The following is a 14,280-nucleotide window of genomic DNA, read 5'->3' as shown; positions in this document are numbered from 1 at the left end:
GGGGGACATAACACAGCGAGCTTATGATAAAGGGCAGAACTCTATTACTCATATCTGTGAAGGGGAGAAAGCTCCCGGGCAGGGTCGCATGGGGGATTGCAACCAGGGACAAGGTAACAGCTAGCTGGAGCTATAAGAAGGAGCTCATGTGTGACACGCAGGGTGGGGTTAGCAAGGTTTCCATGGGGGCCTTTTTGGCTTGGCTAGTCTGAATAATTTTGCCGGTTCTGGGGCATAGGGGCTCTTGGCAGTTGTCAGATACCCATCCCTGAGGCAGTTAAGGTGCGTGTGCAGTGGTCCCAAATGGGAGAGCCCATTAAGGGAAGTAGCTGAGTGGTGGACTTAATTGGCTGCTTGAGAAAGGAAACAGACCAGACTCTAGCTGGGGCCTCAAAAATGGGTCAGGTGCATTAAGAAGGGGGGGGGAACTATATTACAATGAAGCAATGAAAATGTTGGAAATTGATTGGATCATGGCCACATCTGAAGGGAGAGCCAAGGGCCTGCTGAAGTGTCAGACGTGGAAGGTGAGAAAAAGATGAGTCAACTAGAAGTCCAGGCTTTGGGGCTGAATCTGGAAGAATGGAGTGGCCATTAACGAAGATGAGCAAGACTGAAAAATGAACAAGTTTGTAAAGGAACATTAGAAGCTCAGTGTAGCACATCTTATGTTTGAAATGTCTTTTTTATTTGTGTAAGACATCTAAGTGAAGATGTTGAACAGAAAATGGATTTATGGGTCTGAAGTTCAAAAGAGATGTCTGGAATAGAGATATAAATTTAGGAGTGTCTGACATAAATATTGTATTTAAGGCCATGGCACCAATGAGATCATCCAAAAAGTGAATGTAGATAAAGAAAAAAAATGTGGCCTAATGACTGGCTCTTGGGACGTTCCAACATGAAGAAGTTGAGAAGCTGAAGAAGAACAAACAGTGAAGTGAAGGAAAGAGCACTGGAGTGGAGTGTGTCAGGAGCCCAGTGAACAAAGTATTTCAGGGATATATAAATGTTCAAAATCACTGGCATTCAAATATGCATATTAAAATGACAATCAGATACTATTTTGACTATTAGACCAGGAAGAAATTTAAAAACAGACACTTCATGATGTCAAAAATGCAGTGAAGTTGTTGTACCAATTTACACTATAATTGGGAAAACAACTGGGTTGGACTTTCATGAAAGCAATTTAATATTACATAAAAAGAGTTTCTACACAAAGTCTATATACTTACATTCATCATTTCCTCTTCTAGGAATCCATCCTAAAGAAATAAGCAGAAACTTAAAGTTTTATATACACAGATGTTCTCTGCAGGGTTATTTACATTAGTAAAAAAAAAAAATGGGGAAAAATTACATTTTCGACAAGGAAAATTACTCCAAAAATTATGATCCCAATATAAAGTGGACACTGTGGCCCAGGAAAATGATGATTCAAAAGTATATTTAATGAAATAAAGTCCTAATGATACTGCATTAATTGAGGAAACAAGATAATGTCCTTTTTTGTACCAATAGCAAAACTATTGAGTACAGGGCACTGTGCTAATAATTTATATACATTGTTTCTAATCAATAAAGTAGATATTATGAGAAAGTGAAGGCTCAAAAGTTAATTTACTTGACCATATTCTATCTGATTGTATTAACGCATTTGGGAACTGACGATATCATGGGCATGTTTGAGCAAACACACTGACACAAACAAAGGGAAATCTGATGACCTATCCTACAATTTCTTATCCTCATCGAAGAAGCGGGCGTTACCTACCAGGGAGGTAGACCCACCTAGTCGTGTAGGCGGACCTCCCTGAGGGTCCCGAGGCTCTGCTCTATAACCAGTGTCAGAAGCAATGAAGGAGGTGCTTCTGTGTATGGCATCACCATGCTCAAAAGGAGAACAGGAAAGCACCGTGGCTCTTCACTTCCACCTCCTCCTAATACACATAATCCAATCATTAATAACAACCCTGTCACTTTACTGGGTGCCTGCTATGTGTCTATTCCTGAGTACATGCTGAGCATAAAATGATACCAAAGCGGAGCCTGACTCTGCCCTACCGAAACTTAGTCTAGATGCAGTTGTTGAACAAATTATTAAATAAATTATCTCATACGTAAATATACGACCAAAACAGCGGTAAGAGCTATGAAGGAAAAGTACAAGGTTCTAAACCAGCAGTTAGTGGGATTACACCCTAATCTAGAAGTCACGAAGGAAGCGAGCCCGGAAGCCTCCAAGAATTCCATGAGTGACTCTCACACATCAGGTGTGCACATGCTGATACCACATTTTCTATGTCAGAAATTAATCAGGGCTCAATGGCATTGAAAAAGGATGAGATGATTGATCTCACTATACGGTTCAAGCCACAGAGGAAGTAAATGAAGGAGTAAGTCTGTCTTTAAGCTCTTCCATAGGCCTGGAAGATTGACCGGAAGGCGAAACATCAGACTGGGAGTCCTTACTTTCAAATTTTGGGGTCTCCCAATTGAGGGACTTTTAAGAGAGCAGTAGCAGAAAGTTTTTTTCTTTTTTGACAATTACCACATAACCTTCCCAACAATTCGGACCGTATAGCTGACCTTTAAAATATCTGGCTTTGAAACACAGGGGCAGAGTATACACCACGCACTCCAGACAGCAAGCCCAGGCCGGCATGCCTCAGCCTGCTTTCCTTCGCTGGGCCTGGAGATCAGCTTTGTGCCTCTTACCTGGTCACTTAAGTCTATCGTAAACACTGCGTGTGGCACTCCTGTCCTGGAGACTCACGGACTCCTCCAGGGGTTCATCTTCACAATCTTGCCTGTGCCAACCCTCTCCCCGGGTACTGGCGTCCCGGCTGCCTACCCCATGGGCCCCCTGCTCAGGCTCACGATCTCTGCAAAGCACTTGCTGGCCCCTCCTCCAGGCCACCTTCCAGACTAGCCCATGTTCAGCACCACCTCCCTTCTCTCTCCAATCGCTCAACCCCTATTTTTCTTCTGAGCACTTACAGCTTCCTGACATGCTTTACAGCATTTATTTGATGAATTAAATAAAAAGGATGAAAAAATGCATGCATGCATGAATGAATATACTGCTTAGTTTAGCTTGGCTTTCCCTGGGCAAGCTGCTGTCTGCAACTGAGATGTCGTCACTGGCTCTGATGGGAAGGACATATGGCATATGCCCAGGGATCAGAGGCCATAGGTAGGGCTGTTCAAGGGAAGGATGGGGTCAGGAGAGGGATCAGTTCTGTGGACCGTGACCTCCTAGCCCCGGGCACTCCCTCAGTGTCCCTCAGGATGGTCTTTTCCCTGGCCATCATTGGGTCGAGTGAGATTTTGCCAGGCTGCTAATGGAGCCCAGATGGGTGTCCTTGGGGATGGTCAACTTTTTCCTGGATGTACCATGCAACCATTTGCTCTGGTCTTCCTGAGTCTAGCAAGCTCCAAATCTCCCACTCTCTTATCTGCTTTCCTACCAAGGGAAATCTCTTTCTAGTTGGTGAAAAGCTTTCCTCGTGTTTCTGGCCAAGATTCTTTGGTTATCTACAATCAGGAATTTAGTCATCTTATATCCTGCGAAAAATCCTCTAGATGCCCTCAAGTGTTTCAGCTTCTGAAAGACAGAAGTTAAAAGGGAAGTATTTTAGTTCATTTTATTTTTCTCCTCTGCCACATCCAGGACAAGAGGCAGTGAGTGTAAAGCAGAATCCTGCCGAGTGGCAGGAAGCAAAGAACGAAAAATAATAGATAAATTAATAAAATATACATACATTACTAGCTTGGTCAGATATTCACCTCTGTCCTAATGAGGTATAGCCAGAAAAAAATTCCTTTGTATGCATGGCCCTGAGTTTCCAGAGAAAGGGAGGAATGAAACTCTTTTAACTAAATAAGTGTGTCAACACCAAGTTTGGTATCAAATATCAAAGCCTTGCGGTTCTGGATAACTAATTCTTTTTTTTCTTATAAAAACATTTTCCTGGAGTTATACAGCTCTACGGAAAATTTGCCTCTACTCATTCTTGACATATTAGCAATTGCAAAGTATTTCTTAAAGAGGAAAATTTTCCAAGAACATTCTAGGACACTTTAGCTTTCTGGTTTTGTTTTTGTTTTTTAAATCTTCAGGACTTGCTGTTGCTGTTTTTGGTTTGTTGGTTTGTTTTTCACCATTGCTTAGGAATGCCTTAAAAGCTGGTAAGGCAACACCAGCTAGGGTATAAAAATTGCAGTTCAATCCAATCACATTTAAAAGCCACCCTCCTTCATTTTACCTAAAAACAGAACATGCAAACATCTTCTGAATTATTTTTAAAGAGATGAATAAAGGATACACAGAAATTTAGGAATATTTGAAGATATATTTGCTCATCATCATTAGCAGCCACATCTGAACGAAAGAGAAGGGACAAGGCACAAATTAGTTATAAAAATAATTTATTTGCCGAAAGAAGGGTGGCTTTGTTGTCATGTAGGTTTGGAAGAATAATAGGGAGTAGAGGCAGGGAACATTTTCCATTTTTCTGCCTTTATGTTCAGCCTTGGTAATCTCTAATCAAGCAAACCCTGTATTCAGAGATGCCTCCATATTTTATAACTTGTAAGGTGACTATGAAAGAACATTTTATTAAATTTAAACTGTATGGGCCTTCTTTTTTTTTTTTTAACTTTCTGAAGAATTTGGTAACTCTCCGATGTTTATTTCTGTCTTTGACTTTACTCTGTCTTATGCTTTGGATTAAAATTCCCACCTAACAGATAACAAGGTCTCTTTATAAATACAGAGACGGCTTCTAGAACAGTTAGCATCACTTTGCTGAGCAGTGGGAGCGTTTCAGAGAAAAAGGCCTGAGGTGATTGAGCAGCCAGAACTGGCAGATGGATGATCTCTGGAGAAGGTGGGAACCTGGGGTGTCTATTAATGCAAACACCTTCCGCTCAACGGTGAGCTTAGCTCTTTCGGAAATGATTTGTGATCTAATTTGAGATTGTTGTTTAGAATCCCAACACCTGGTTTGTTTCCTTCTGGCTGATGGCATAAATAGTTGTGTCCAGTAGCTAGGAAAATCCAGGAGCTAGGATGAGCTACATAGCTATAGCATATCGTAGAGGCTTTGTTAATCAAATCCAAAGACAGCCCCACGTTATCTGGTGAAAGATCTCCAGGGTCCTGCCTACCTCTCACTATGGGGAGCAAAACCCCAACACTATCCCTGGCATATAGCAGCTGGTCAGTAAATGTAAATTCCCTTTCCCTATTGAGGTCAATGAATTTGTGAATTATGGAGAAAACTAGTCTCATAGATGTTCTGCAAAAAAAGTGGTTTCTGTAGAAATAAGTAGAGGAAACCACAGAGCTGGAGGGTCAGGCTTCCTCTGGGAGCTTCTAACTGCCTATTAGCCTGGGCAAGGGGTTCAAAGCAGAGGCCAGGGACCAGAATATCAGCTCACCCTTTCTTAGCTGTGAGACCTCAGGCTATGTACTTAACCTGTTTTCTTATTGGTAAAATGAGGGTAATATCTTCTACCTGATAGGATTAGTATGTTACTGTTTATAAAACACAACAGGGCCAGGCACTTATTTAAAAGCACTAAATAAGTATTTATTATATAACTAAGAATCTCTGAAAAGTTCTTCAGAAAAAAAAAAAATTAATCTAGAGTGTCCGCAAACTTTCTTTGACCCTGGAAACCCTCCCTACCCAACTCCACCCCACTCCTTTTATTTTTTTTTTCTACAGTAACTGTCACTGAAACAACTGTATTTCAAAAAGTTCTTTAAAAAATCTGCCATAGAGAGAAGTTCATTGAATCCACTCTCTTAACAAAGGATTAGAAAGAAAAGGTTTAAAAGAGGGGTCAGCAGTGGGCATCTCGATTATAATTCTAAAAGCCTCAAAAATCAGAAGAGAATTTTCCAGAATATGCTAAGCGAGAAGTTTTGAGTTAACGAAGTTCATGTCATGCTGTTGATTTTCATCTTGTGTCTCATTGAGGGGGATCATCCTAGTACTATTTAGAATGTGCTGAGTGTTAATGCCTATCAAGCACTTTTCATTTAGAAGCGATTTCTAAACCTTAACAACAATCCCAAGAGGTAAATATTATGATTCACCATTTTATAGAGATGTAGAGAGTCAGAGTCTAAGTTGCTTGCCGAAGGTGACCCAGCTAGAAACCACAAGACCCAAGAATTCAAACCCAGGGATTCAGACCCCAAGACCCACGCCCAGAAGCTCTTAGGTATCTTCAACATGTAAATTACTCCTTCCCTCGCTCCATCCCCCCCCCCCCACTGGGGGACTCAGGGACCCCAGACCCAGAGTTCTGTGCTCGGATCAGCTGCTTTTGTAAATGGTCCCCCATGGGGTTTAACTTGTCGCTGTGGGACAATGATATACAGTAGCTCTTGACAACCCCCCATCACGGACAAAATTCTGAAGACATGAGACAATCAAGCACAACACATAATTCTACTCTCCGTCTTTTACCTTCAAAGAATTGACATTTTCACCTACCCAGTAAATGGAGAGAGGACTCAAACCTAAGGTTCTCCCTTCCAATAAAGGGCTTTTTTTTTCTGGGGTACCTTTCGGCTACTTCCAGAACTTTACGAATTTCACGGAACTCTGTCTTTGTTGTTCTTTTCAAATGCTGACATTTAACAAATGCCACTGTTCGGGTTGCTTTCATCTTCTCCTAAGGAAGAAATGTGTCGCAGGGTTCTCGAACACTGGCCGTGCGTGCGTGTGCGTTTTGATTCTGGGTGGCCAGCCACACTGTCTGAATCTGTGCTAGCACGTGGCGAGCCTGAGTGGCACCTGACTCTAGGGACTGTGTCCCTCGCTTCACCTTGCTCCATCTGGGCACCACGAGAAATACGTCACACGGGTCTTTTTTGAAAGGAACGATGTAGATTTTGGAGCTATTATTGTTGAACACCAATTGGGTACAATGACTTTAGTGAAATTCAACTCAACTCGGAACATTTTCTTTTGTGCATAGCAAACACAGCAGATGGGTTGATTTTCTTTCTTTTTTTTTTTTTAAGCAGGATGTTCTCAGATGCTCCGACAAAAAAAAAAAAAAGTACCCTCTAAAAGAAAATCTATAATGTGTATTTACATATTTAAACCCACAATCAAGTTTTCTATTTCCAACCTGTTGAGATGAAACATACCCATCTTGTCCACAGTATCTCCATGTAAATATCAGCCTTGTTGAAGAAAAAACAGAGCTGGACAGTAGTTAAACAGTAAAAACAGATTTTATTCAGGACTAGGACAATAGGAGAAGAGAGAGATCAGTACAGAACTAGATGTAATTCCAAATGTAGCAGGGGCAAGTGGGAGTTTAGAGTCTAGGAGCAGGGTGCTGTCAACGGATGGAAAGTTTCTAAAAGGAAACATCAAGAGTGAGAGGGAGTCAGGCTAAACCAGCCTTACAGGATCTTTGCTGAAGATAGGTCTGCGGGCTGAGGAGGAGGAACTCAACCATGTATTGAGTGTGAGCAGCTGTGGAGGATGGAGGACTCTTCCTGAACTGACTTAGCAGGGTTCTTGCTAAACCTGTATTTTACAAGGCATTGCACAGATGAGCCCAGGAGAAGGTTCAGGAAGCTGACTAAAATTTGGTTTGCATCTTTCCTCTCCCTAGGGAACCGGGATCCTTAGTCAGACCCGAAATTCTTTCTACCAGCACGCCTCGCCATTGGGAATGCACTGCCCCCCTGTGCAGATCTGTGCTTTTCTCCAAGTGTGTTCGGTAGACCACTTGTGGCAGGATCTTTGAGCAAACCTGTTGAAAATGCAGATTCCTGGGTCCCACCTTCAGCCTAATGAATCTTAATATCTACATGTGAGTCCTGGAATCTGAGTGTTTAACAGACCTTTTGTAAATAAAAATTTCAGAACCACAAATATCTACAAAAAATATGAAAGGACTCTGAGAAACAAACGGAGGGTTCTAGAGGGGAGGGGGTGGGGGGATGGGTTAGCCTGATGATGGGTATTAAGGAGGGCACGTTCTGCATGGAGCACTGGATGTTATACGCAAACAATGAATCATGGAACACTACATCAAAAACTAATGATGTAATGTATGGGGATTAACATAACATAATAATAAAAAAAGACAAAAAATATAAAGGGAAAATGAGATTAAAAATAGGAAAAACCGAGGTTTCCAGAAAAGGTGTCCATACAATTCATACTTTTGAGGATGAAATGACATGCTATTTCCTGCAGATATTTCACATCCTCCTAACCTATAATGTTCCCTTATTTTCCTCGGATTCCCCCATTTGCAGCTGCACCTTTGTACATGTTGAAGCACATGGCTGTGTCTGTGACACATTTGGCTGGCAGATGAAGTCGTCATCATGGGTGGCAAGTTGGGGTGTTTCTCCCCCAACCACCGGAGGCTGAGAGTCAGGGGACCAGGGCTGAGCCCACTTGGTGTTGTCAGCAAGCCCAACCCACACGCATGTTCCCCTTGAAAGAGAGGTATAAGTTCCTTTAGGCCTGGAAGGAGCCAGGAAAAGGGAGACAGGTCATCAAGGATTGACATTTAATCACGTTATCTCAGACAGGATGTCAGATCAGCAGAGACAAATCAGGACTGTTCCAAGCAAACTGGGACACAGGGTCACCTTATCTGTACAGCATCTGTTTCATGCAATATTAACCGGAGATACTATCGGACTTGATTGGGCTGCCATAGTTTATATAGCACTGTAGATAGTCATCTTCTTTGCCTTCCTAGAAGAACTTGTTTTCGTTCTTGAGCATCACCCTTTCACCTCTTTTTCAGAACTTTCTTTCCCTAAAGGAGAAATCCAGATAAGGGATTCATTCGTTCATTTGTTTCTTTGCTCATTTATGCAATGGCTCACTACAGCCAAAATCTGCTGATGATTCAACAGTGATGAAACATTACATTTTCAGCCCTGGTGGAAATGGAGAAGATAAACGTTAGCGAGAGACATACACAGGAAAGTAGATATTAATCAGCTTCGTGATAAGTGCCATGAAGAAGATGGATGTGATCCACACGGAAAGGGGAGTGTGAGCGGGTTGGCCACAGTAGGGAGGAACGAGGGGAGCAGAAGAGGCTTGCAATGTGCCCCCAGTCCTTGTGAGGAAGGATTTGTTTGACCAAGTACTCCTGTTGAAAGAGGAAACTATTACTTGAAGTTATGTGTTTTCCTCACAAATGCTGGGAAGAGCCCCAGGAGGACAGAGGTCCTGTCCTACCTGTTGGCCGCCATGCCACACTTGGCAGAGGTGATCTGCCCACGTCTGGCCCCTGACACAAAGGACCCCTCATATATAGATTGGGCACAGAGGGAGTTAATGACTTGTGACATGTCGTGACTGAGTAAGCCCAGGTCATTATAGAGGAAAAATTAATAACACAGAGTCTGGAGATTGGAATACTGCTCCTCTGTTTACTAGCTATACGGTGGGTTTCAATGAGAATAAAATGAATGAATATGAGTTTAACATGCATAGAACAATGACTAGCACATAGTAGGTGATCAATAAATAATTTTAAAATATAGATTCTACTTGTATATTATAAAAAAGTATTGAAGGACTTCAGAACATGCTAGCCCCCAAAACTGCCACTTTGGCATATTGATTATTTTGAGCAGAAGGCACTTGAGAAACCACAGATGGAAGAAGGGCTCTCTGTCTTCCTCTTTTCTACCTAAAAGCAGGTCGTGAGATTTCCCATGAGAAGTGTGTTCTCCCTGAACCAGGAAGAGAAGAACATTCTTATCACTGGAGACTCAGAGTTGACACCAAAATGGATCTGTACAAACCACTTACTGAAACAACTCTTATCTTCCATTAGCTCCCGTGTGGATTTCCTCAAGACCATCCCACAATTTACTGCCCCAGCCCACGCATCCTTGTCCTGTTACCTCCCCACAATTTGTTGTTCTTTGTTTCAAAAGATATATAAGCTTGCAGCCCAATAATTTCTTAGGTTTTTAACTTTCCTTGTGAAGATTCCCACATACACATAAAAATATTAAATAGGGGTGCCTGGGTGGCTCAGTCATTGGGCATCTGCTTTCGGCTCAGGTCATGGTCCCAGGGTCCTGGGATCGAGCCCCGCATCAGGCTCCCTGCTCCGCGGGAAGCCTGCTTCTCCCTCTCCCACTCCCCCTGCTTGTGTTCCCTCTCTCGGTGTCTCTCTCTCTGTCAAATAAATAAATAAAATCTTTAAAAAAAGAAATATATTATATAAAACCCATGCTTTTCTCCTGCTAATTTGCTGTATGTTAGTTTAATTCTCAAGCCCAGTCACAGAATCTAAGAGGGTAGAAGTTTTTCCTCCCCTATAATGTGTGTGTGTGTGTGTGTGTGTGTATTAAATAAAAGTTTATATTTTCCCAACAGGAGCATTCTGTACTGGGCAGTGAATAACTAACTCAACTAGACCTTCTTACTTGATTATGTTGATTAGGAAAAACACACAATAGGACCCAGATAGTAGAGAAGCACAGAAGCCAAGACACACATAAAGGGAAAGCAGTAATTAAAAGCCATGAGTAAGCAGAAGCCATAAGACATGAAAAAGGGAGTAAGGTCTCAATAGAGCAGCAGGGGCAGAGACAATGAGAAGCTAAGAACCAGATTGGCAGACCTGTGTTAGCATAGCAGCTAATTCTGAAAATTCTTTCAGTTCTTCATAAGAATGTATTATGCCACTAGATTCCCGTGTGTTGATGCCATGCTCAGTCAGTCACCCCTCGTGATGACAAAGTGACTGCCAACAGCTCTAGGCTTGCATTCCCACACCTTCAAGGCAAGGGGAAAAAGATAATACATCTTTCAACAGGCCCTGCAAGTGTCCAAAGATTCCATCATGTTGGTTCTGATTGGGACGCTTGGCCATCCCGGACCTAAGCACTTGGCTGGGAGAATGGAGTATTCTGCTTCACCAGGTTTGAGTTGCATGCATATCTCTGTAGCTCAGGCCAATATCAATAATTCCACATAGACTGAGATTCATAGTAGGATGACTCCCCAGAGGAAAACTAGGGGTAGAAATGGAAACTAGCAACAACAACAGAAAATAATCTCTACTTCAGTGGGTAGATGTCAAGAATACTAGTGCAGAGTTGCTTTTCTTGAAATGAAGGGAAGGGATGCAAATTGCAGTCCTGATAGGCACAAGGAATAGCTGAGCTCCGTCATTCTAGCCTCTCAGAGAGGTATGCATGAAGGTAGACGCAGAACACATTGAGTCTGAAGGTCACCCCTACGCACTCCTATCGCCAACAGCAGATCCCCTCTTCATCTAGGACGTTACCTTAGTGTAAGGGTTTGCTTTAGAGGCTCCTGTCAAAGTGCTCGTGGCAAAGTATTCCATAGAAAGAAAATGACATTACACATCAGTGTGTATATTTTATGGCAGACAAATCTGGCTGAGTATGAATTTCCGTCATTTCTGGGGATCCTGGTGAATGTATTTAATCAGGGAGCTTATAGCATCATTTTACTTAACCCTCCCAAAACAGTTATGTTGGAAACATCCCAGCAGCAGGGAGCCTCACTTTCATTGTTCAAGGAGAGATGATGTCTGAGGGTTTCAGTCTCCGAGAAGAAACACGGTGTAAGATTCTGCAAAAAAAAAAGTCTTTCCTGTTATGAGTTGGGTCTCTTGGCTGTTTAGCAGTGAACACACACAAAATTTGAACATTCAGAATCAGAAGATTAAAGTACAGGAAATGCTTCTAAAAAGTAAAGAAGAAATCAAATAAAGGTATGTTGGAAAATATTCCTTCACAACCGGCCAGTTCACTCTCTGATTCTCTGTCAGCTCCGGTCCTTGCTAGGGAGCAAGAGTTCAGCTTCTCCGTCTGTCAATTCTAAGAATAATCTATGGCTTCAATCTTTTCCACCCCTACTAAGTTTTTGAAGGATAGAAAGTAGCCATCATCATCCAAATATCAAAATACCCTACTTTTGAACTTATGTCTCTGCTAAAAAATGTAATATGATTTGTACTAAGATTTAGGAACCTACTCCCTCTATTAACAATACCAGTTGTCCCCTTCATTCCATCTCTATCACTGAATCGGGGACTATCGTAATAGAATTTCTGTGGCTTGTGTCCTCCAGATCGCAGAAGCTGAAGTGCAATAGAGATCGTTATCTCCAAGCAAGAATACAAATGATTCTGCACTCCTAACTCAGAATGGATCTTTACAGGCAAAGATGAGAAGAGAGAGAGAGAAAAAAAAATCCACCCACCCACGCACCCCCAGATCTTTTCTTGTATTCCCTCTCTGGGTCTATTCTCTCTACACACCTTTTGCAAGACACCCAAATCTTCAATTTCAGCAGGGACTATTATCTTCCAGGTTCTTTTTATGAATTTTAGAATCCCATTTTCTTTCCTTTCTCTAACTAAAAAAACACCCGCGCCACGTTTCCTGCCTGCGGGGCTGTGTCTGTCACATGCGTCTAGTCACGGAATTTATGTTATCCTGTGTTCTCATCAACTTGCTCTTCCCTTTCTGTTTTCTGAGGAAGCACCACATCAGTATTTGTGTCCACCTTTTCCAGCTTTTCCTGCAGGGAACTAAGAGACAATCACTGGGTCCAGCAAAGCAATCTTGGGAGCATATGGCTATTATAATGAAAATCCTGGTGATTTTGACTTGGCAAAAAGCCTTCTTAGGAAGAAATAAGCATTTCCCCTGTTCTTTTTTAAAATCAAGGAAATGCGACTGTTTCTCTTCCTGTTAGTAAAGCTTCCTTTATGGGTATTTTCTAGTTTCTAATAGGACGACCTCATCCCCAAACCTTAAACTTGAGTGAACCATCAAATGCTGACTTGCCTTAAGGGGTTTTGCTAAAACCCCTTCCCTGAAAAAGTGACTCCAAATTGCAAAGGGGCCTAAGAATTTCCGATGGAGCGGACAGGTCTGGGCACTAAAGAGATCACAAGATGGAAATACCAAAGCCTGAAGAGTACCATCTGTGGAATGATGAGGACAACGTAATAAAGCAAAGTTTCAGTATGCTGGAGTGAATTATGAAAATAGTAAAATGTCACGCGAATACGTGCTCCGGAATGTGTTGCTGCCAATGATCCTCTCACGACCTGTCCACCAAAAGACAGTAGGAAGCAGTACTCTAAGGCAAATGGCAAATCTAAAACCACAGAGATTGAGAATGGGATTTCTTGGTTGCTTTGGGAAAGAATTTCAAAGAAATCTAGGTAGGCTTTCATCTTCTTTCCTACCCAGTTTAAAAGGGTGCCCTCTCCTCACATTGTCATCCCTTCAGAATTCCTAAGCTGCTTTTCCCTGCCATTTCACCCCCAAATTCTTTCTCAACCCCCTGAAATCTGACTGCCCTCCAAGCCACCCAGGGGGTTTGTAATGCTAATCTTGCTGACCTCTTCTTTCCCTTTGCCTGATCCTGATGCTTTTGTCCATAACCTCCTGATTCTGGAGACTCTCCACCCATTTCTCTGTGGCCCTCAGAGCCTGTGCCCTCTCTACTTGTCTCTCTTCCCTGCACTGGTTCTACTTTGTTGGCTCCCCTCCCACAGCCCCGGCTCTCACACAGCCCATACCAAGTGATTTCCCTCCCTGAAATCTCAGCCAGTCTATTGGCTTCAAACACAAGAGGAAAAGATGCGCGTATCTGTATCCAAGCTCACTCGTCCCCAGGCTTCTGCTCCCCCCAAGCACCTGCAACCCTGAAAGATCCCTTAAGTTTATCTTCCTCCTAAGTCATATTCTCTCTGCACGTCCTAACTTCTGGCAGTAGGAACCTGAATCCACAAAATTATTCATGTTAACTACTTACGTTTCTTGTCTTCTCCCTCTTCTTTATTTTTATTCACTAATGTCTTTTTCTCCCCTGTGTTCAACCTACTGCAATAACCTCCCAATTGGCTGTGATGCTTACAGTTTCTCTCCATTAACTGATCAGAGCCAACAGACTCTTTCTAAGTGCTGGAAGGCCAAAGAAGACCAAGACATAGCATCCGCTCCGAAGATTTCAGCCCAATGCAAGTGTTGAGGGTGAGGAAAGGTAGAAAAGTAAATTTAAAATTTTCTAAAACAATTTTTTAGAGAGAGAGTGTGTGAGAGGGGTGGGGAGGGGCAGAGGGAGAGGGAGAATTTCAACGGTGTGGGGCTCAATCACACAACCCTGAGATCATGACCTGAGCCAAAATCAAGAGTCGGATGCTTAGTCAACTGAGGCACCCAGGTGCCCCAAAATTTTCTAAACAATTTTCAAAGGTAAT

Source organism: Mirounga angustirostris, unplaced genomic scaffold (genome assembly GCF_029215605.1).
Source record: "Mirounga angustirostris isolate CCGP_5_RB_7025 unplaced genomic scaffold, mMirAng1.0.hap1 SCAF_5, whole genome shotgun sequence".
NCBI classification, from domain to species: Eukaryota; Metazoa; Chordata; class Mammalia; order Carnivora; family Phocidae; genus Mirounga; species Mirounga angustirostris.
This window is presented reverse-complemented; position numbering follows the sequence as displayed.